This window comes from Delphinapterus leucas, chromosome 6 (assembly GCF_059928025.1).
Source record: "Delphinapterus leucas isolate spDelLeu-1000000601 "Yukka" chromosome 6, BTC_Dleu_Yukka2, whole genome shotgun sequence".
In the NCBI taxonomy this organism is placed as follows: domain Eukaryota; kingdom Metazoa; phylum Chordata; class Mammalia; order Artiodactyla; family Monodontidae; genus Delphinapterus; species Delphinapterus leucas.
In genome coordinates, this window is record NC_143134.1 from 11,120,888 (window position 1) to 11,127,328 (window position 6,441).

The window sequence follows — 6,441 nt, forward strand, 5'->3', positions numbered from 1 at the left end:
TTTGTAATGAGTCATCAGCTCCATCAGTGTGCAAGTCTCCCTACTTTGAAACACTTCCGTGATCACATATTTTGAGTGCCCATTAGGGAATAGTCAAGGAATAGTTATTTGTTAAATGAGTACATGAATTAACGTTTGTGTAAATGCATTGATTTATAGCTTCCTGTCTGTCACTGCAAATGATCTTTTCAGTATTGCAACAGGCTTACGGTGATACTGCCCACTTCTGTATATGGAAAGAAGACGTCTTGGAGACAGAAGGTGATTCACCTCAAAGTGATTGTTTGGCCACGTTGGGAATGCAGTCCACGTTTTATGCCTCCATGTTCTTACCGTACGGTGTGCTTTGCCAGTGGGCGTTGATGGTCACCCCTCACGGATTATAACTTCGATACCATCTCTTCATCATGAGTTCTGACTCTGCTACTGGCATAGCAGTCATGGTTCAGAGCAGAGCAGACTGGTTCTCTCACGAGCTTGTAAGTATACAGTGGAAGAAAAAAGGACTGAAAGTCTATGGACTTGGGAATAAAAGAAGACTTAAGGTTGGCTCTCAATGCCAACATTTACTGCTTACTTAGGCAGACTACTCAACTCTATGTCAGAGCGATAACATCACACTATTTCAAGATTGTTCTGAGATTAAATGTCACAATTGCAAGAAGACAGTTTATATGTAAGCATGCGATAGGGCAGTTTTACTGGAACACCTTAGTCTTACTTTGTTAATTGACTACCACTGCTCACCCCTTTGGGGGTTTTCTGTATCATTTAACATAGGCCTAGAAGTACAGTTTCCAAAATTCCCTTCTCCATGTGGTTCTGAGTTAGTCTGATCATGAGAGGCACCTAAATGATATTTGGATGGTGAAAAATTGGCAATATTTGGTGAAAAGCGTTAACAGCAACCACATCTTGGTGGGGAATTGGGGGTGATCTGAGTGGTGGGGCTATGATAGGAATACCCTGCACCCAATATTCAGGCTGTGCCATCCTTTCTCATGGAAGGATAACACTTTGAAATTGAGCGAGACTGTGTGATTGTTTCTGACCAATGAACTGGAAGCAAAAGTGATTTGTGTCACTTCAAGACCCAGCACCTAATTGCTTCTGAGAGCTCCCTTTCCCCTGTGTCACGGCTGGCATTGCTCAAGGTAGCAGCTGCTCTGAGGCTTGGTGAGCTGATGGACTACACCGGCTCTGCCTTCTCAGTGGGCATGGGCCACGATCAGGAATCAAATCTGAGCTGTGAGTGGTGGACAGACTAATGTCTTCCCAAAGGTGACTAGGTCCTAATTCCTGGAACCTGTGAATATGTAACCTTTTGTGGCCAAAGAGAGCTTGCAGATATGATCAAGTGAAGGACCTTGAGACGGGGCTCTTATCTTGGATTATCTGGGTGGGCCCAATGTAATCACAAGGGTCCTTAAAGATGTCAGTGGAAGGAGAGGTTGGGCTGATGTGATTGCTGGCTATGGAGATGAAGCGAGGGGCCGAGGAATTTAAATGGCCTCTAGAAACTGGTTATGGCAAGGAAATGGATTTTCCCTAGAGGCTCCAGAAGGATTTTAGTCCCTGAAACCCATTTCAGGCTTCTGACCTCCTGAACTGTAGGATAATAAATTGTGTTGTTTCAAGCCATTAAGTCTGAGTCATTTGTTACAGCATTGATGGGAAACTGACTGACGTAATACTCCTTTGCCTTTTTTTTATGGCCAAGACTAGTATGAAGAAAATATACTTCAAATTTCAAGTGGTGTTTTTTTCACCCAAACAATATTTATAGTCTTCAAGTTGTATTCTTCTTATGGGGGGCGGGGGGCAGGGCGGTGTGAATCAGAGTATAGATAAAATTTTCCATATTACTATTGTCTACATATTTTATACAATATATAGGAATTTAATATAAATGCAATAGAGTTCTTGTTTTTAAGAATTAATAGATGTCGCTATTTTAGAACCCCAGTTTTGTTCTTACTCTTCGTTGGCTTATGAAATGTAGAATAAATTTTCATGCTGGATAAGATGAAAAAAATATAACCCACAGATACTATGCTAGCAATAAAGCAACACAGTCACTTTATTAACCAGTTAATTTGGCGACAGTATATTCTTCCTTCAAGAAGATGAACGCGGTAAACCGTTAGGGAAATTGTAAAGTTGAGATCAATGTGAAATGTCACCGAAGAAATCAGCTGAAGAGTCACACATGAACAGAGGCTAGAGGCAGAGCTCCTGTGAAGAGAGGAAGGTGAAGAGGCATCTGCAGAATGGGTTTCTTCTTCTGTCAACTTACCTGTGGAACCCAGAAGCGACTAAGCTGATTCCGGGGCTAGAAGTAGGGAAAGGATAGCAAAAAGGAAAGCGTAATTTCCCGAGATTCAAGCATTTCTCTGTAAGTAACCCAGACACAGAGCTGAATGTGAGACTAGGATTCATATCTGAAATTGTAGCACTTAGACCTAGAATCAAATAAAATGACTGCTATCTTTTGTAGGGTAAGAATAGGGAGCAAAGTTTGAGGACATTTACTAGGAAGCCAAGGAGTCTAGTTTTTATCTGACTTCATCTGTTTAGTTTCTGTTCTCTTTCTTTTACCTACACACCTCACACATCCCATGCACACACAAGCCTGCGTGTGCACCCGCAGGTGCATACTTGATCCTTGACCACGTGTCCAGGAGCACTTGGTCAGAGTCTCCCTCCCTGGAGGTGCAGGGGGAGAGAAGGCAGCTTTCTCTCTATGTCCCCTGCAATGCTCCATAGCATGTTCTCTTAGGGTGCTGTCATCGAGGACTGTGTCTGGGACTGTTGGAAACATTCATTCTCCTCACCCTCCACTCCCGACCCCAGGGCAGAACTTCTCTGCTGTGTCTCCACACTTTCTCTGGCAATTTTGAAAGCTTGCTGACAACATGGATGTTCTACGGTCTCTGCACATCTGGTAGGTGGGAGATCTCTTAATAACCTGTCAGTTAATACTTTGTGGCTCCAGGGTACGACTTATAAATGAATGCCTTACTCTCCTAAGACATCTAGTTTTGTATGATTTTGTACATCCTTCTCTGTGCAGAAATAGACTCAGAAAAGCATTGCGGTTAAAAGTGTTCTTTAAAAAATATTTTCTGTTAACTTTCTAAATGAACACCCTTTATATACATATGCAGAATCATCATAGTTCTGCATGGCAACGATCTTTACATATTGATTGGTTACATGTAAAACAATCTTGAGCTTGGTATTTCAGCAATCATTATAGTAAATAATTCTGTCTTAAAACACGGTTCACTTCCTACTTAGCTCAAATACTATTGGGCCCTCAAGGAAAACTGTCCCATAGCCTCTTTGGATACCTTGTGGGTTAGGCTTCCTCCTCTGTAGTCTCAAGTACCTTTTGCATATCTTTTTCTTTTTAATTTTTAGTTTTTCATTGATGTATGGTTGATTTACAATGTTGTGTTAATTTCTGCTGTACGGCACAGTGATTCAGTTAGATAGATAGATAGATAGATGGACACATTCTTTTTCGTTTTCTTTTCCATTCTGGCTTATCACAGGATACTGAGTATAGTTCCCTGTGCTCTACAGTAGGACACTGTTAGTTATCCATTCTCTATATACTAGTTTGCATCTACTGATTCCAAACTCCCAATCCAACACACCCCTACCCCCTTCCTCCTTGGCAACCACAAGTGTCTGTTCTCTATGTCTGTGAGCCTGTTTCGTAGATAAGTTCATTTGTATCATATTTTAGATCCCACCTATAAGTGATATCCTATGGTATTTGTCTCTCTCTGTCTGACTTACTTCACTTAGCATGATAATCCTAGGTCCATCCACGTTGCTGCAGATGGCATTATTTCATTATTTTTTATGGCTAACATTCCACTGTATACGTGTACCACATCTTCTTTATCCATTCCTCTGTGGGTGGACATTTAGGTTGCTTCCATGTCTTGGCTATTGTGAATAGTGCTGCAATGAACATTGGGGTGCATGTATCTTTTCGAATTACGGTTTTCTCCAAGTTTTTGCCCAAGAATGGGATTTGCTGGATCATATGGCAACTCTATTTTTAGTTTTTTGAGGAACTTCCATACTATTTTCCATAGTGGCTGCACCAACTTACATTCCCACCAACAGTGTAGAGGGTTCCCTTTTTTACACACCCTCTCCAGCACTTATTTGTACACTTCTTAATGATGGCCATTCTGACAGGTGTGAGATTGTTCCTCATTATAGTTTTGATTTACATTTCTCTAATAATTAGCGATGTTGAGCATCTTTTCATGTGCCTGTTGGCCATCTGTATGTCTTCTTTGGGGAAATGCCTATTTAGGTCTTCTCCCCATTTTTCGACTGGGTTGTTTGTCCTTTTGCATATCTGTTATTGCAGTGCCCGTTTGTTTACAGTAGGTTTTGAGTGTCTTCAAAATAAGTACACCATTACAGCCACTCCAAACACGTGTTCACAGGTGTTTAACAACCAGTTCTCCTGGAAAGGGAGAGTATGCATATATATGTACATAAGTTTATTATGAAGTTGACTGACATAAAGACTGTGTAGCGTGCAATACATAAATAATAATTAAATGTACAACGCTCTCTATTGATCATTCCACATAGGCAATTGATTCTCAAAGAATACTTTTGTTGACTTTTGCTGCATTTTTGTATCCATAATCAACCTATGGCTGTCACTGGTGGGTGAGTGTAGTTCTGACATGAATGTTGGTTGATATTTTCATTTATGTTAATGAGTAAGATGAAGGTCAAACAGCAAGGACGTGTGCTGGGACTTCACATGTTAGTCACTGAGGTGAGTGACTTTGCTGAAAGGCATGATAGTTTTGAATCCTGGAAGTATTTTTCTTCAAATTTGTGTGCTATTGACAGTGTAGCAAATAGAAAAATGATACACCTTTAAGTTAAATCTGCATTATTAACATGTTACCCGTTATTTGCTTATGTCTTGACAATCAACACAACAAAGAAATCACACTCCGATTTGTAGCATTTGCTCATTTCTGTGGTGTAAAACTCCCACCCTGACATATTACAAGTTACTGATGTGACATCATAGAGAGGTGAGTCCTAAAGCGGTATAGAGTAGCAACCACTATGTTATCTTTCCATCGTACAGGTCGCTAGACACAGATAAGCTCAAGAGGATGGATTACAGTAAAATGTAGTAAACTGATTAGGGAATTATGAGCCTTGAATACTTACTAACTTTTAAAAAAATAAAATGTGCTTAATCGTAAGCTTATATAATTTAATTTTTAACAGTGTCTCTATTTAACAGTTAGCTCAAAATTGCTGAAATCTGACTATCAGTTCTTGTTCCTTGGTGTGGGCCGCGACCAGCACAGCACCAACTGCTTCCCCGTCTTGTTTTCATGGCACCTAACACATAGCAGGTGGTCAGGGGACATTGGCTGAGTGGGCAGATGAGGACCTCACCCAGTGTTGGGCAACAGCAGCACTTCTAGTACATGAGTTACTCTTTTTAAAAATTTTTATTGAGATATAGCGGATTTACAATGTTGTGTTAGTTTCAGGTGTATGCAGAGTGATTCAGGTATACGTATATGTGTATACATTTTCAGATTCTTTTCCATTGTAGGTTATTACAAGATATTGAGTATAGTCCCCTGTGCTCTACGGTAGGTCCTTGTTGTTTACCTGTTTTATGTATAGCAGTGTGTATGTTATTCCCAAACTCCTAATTTATCCCTCCCTACCCCTCCTGCTTTGGTAACCATAAGTTTGTTTTCTCTGTCTGTGAGTCTAGTTGTTTTATAAATAAGTTCATTTGTATCATTTCTTTAGATTCCACATATAAGTGATATCATATGATAATTGTCTTTCTCTGTCTGACTCACTTAGTAGGATAATCTGTAGGTCCATCACGTCTCTGCAAATGGCACAACTTCATTCCTTCTTATGGCTGAGTAGTATTCCATTGTATATGTGTACCACATCTTCTTTATCCTCTGTCGATGGACACTTAGGTTGCTTCCATGTCTTGACTATTGTAAATTATGCTGCAGTGAACATTGGGTTGCATGTATCTTTTCGAATTATGGTTTTCTGCAAATATTTGCCCGGGAGTCTGATTGCTGGTTCATATGGCATTTCTGTTTTTAGTTTTTTAAGGAACCTCCATACTGTTCTCCATAGTGGCTGTATCAATTTACATTCCCACCAACAGTGCAACAGGGTTCCCTTTTCTCCACACTCTCTCCAGCATCTGTTGTTTGTAGACTTTTTTTTTTTTCGGTACGTGGGCCTCTCACTGCCGTGGCCTCTCCCGTTGCGGAGCACAGGCTCCGGACGCGCAGGCTCAGCGGCCATGGCTCACGGGCCCAGCCGCTCCGCGGCATGTGGGATCTTCCCAGACCGGGGCACGAACCCATGTTCCCGGCATCAGCAGGCGGA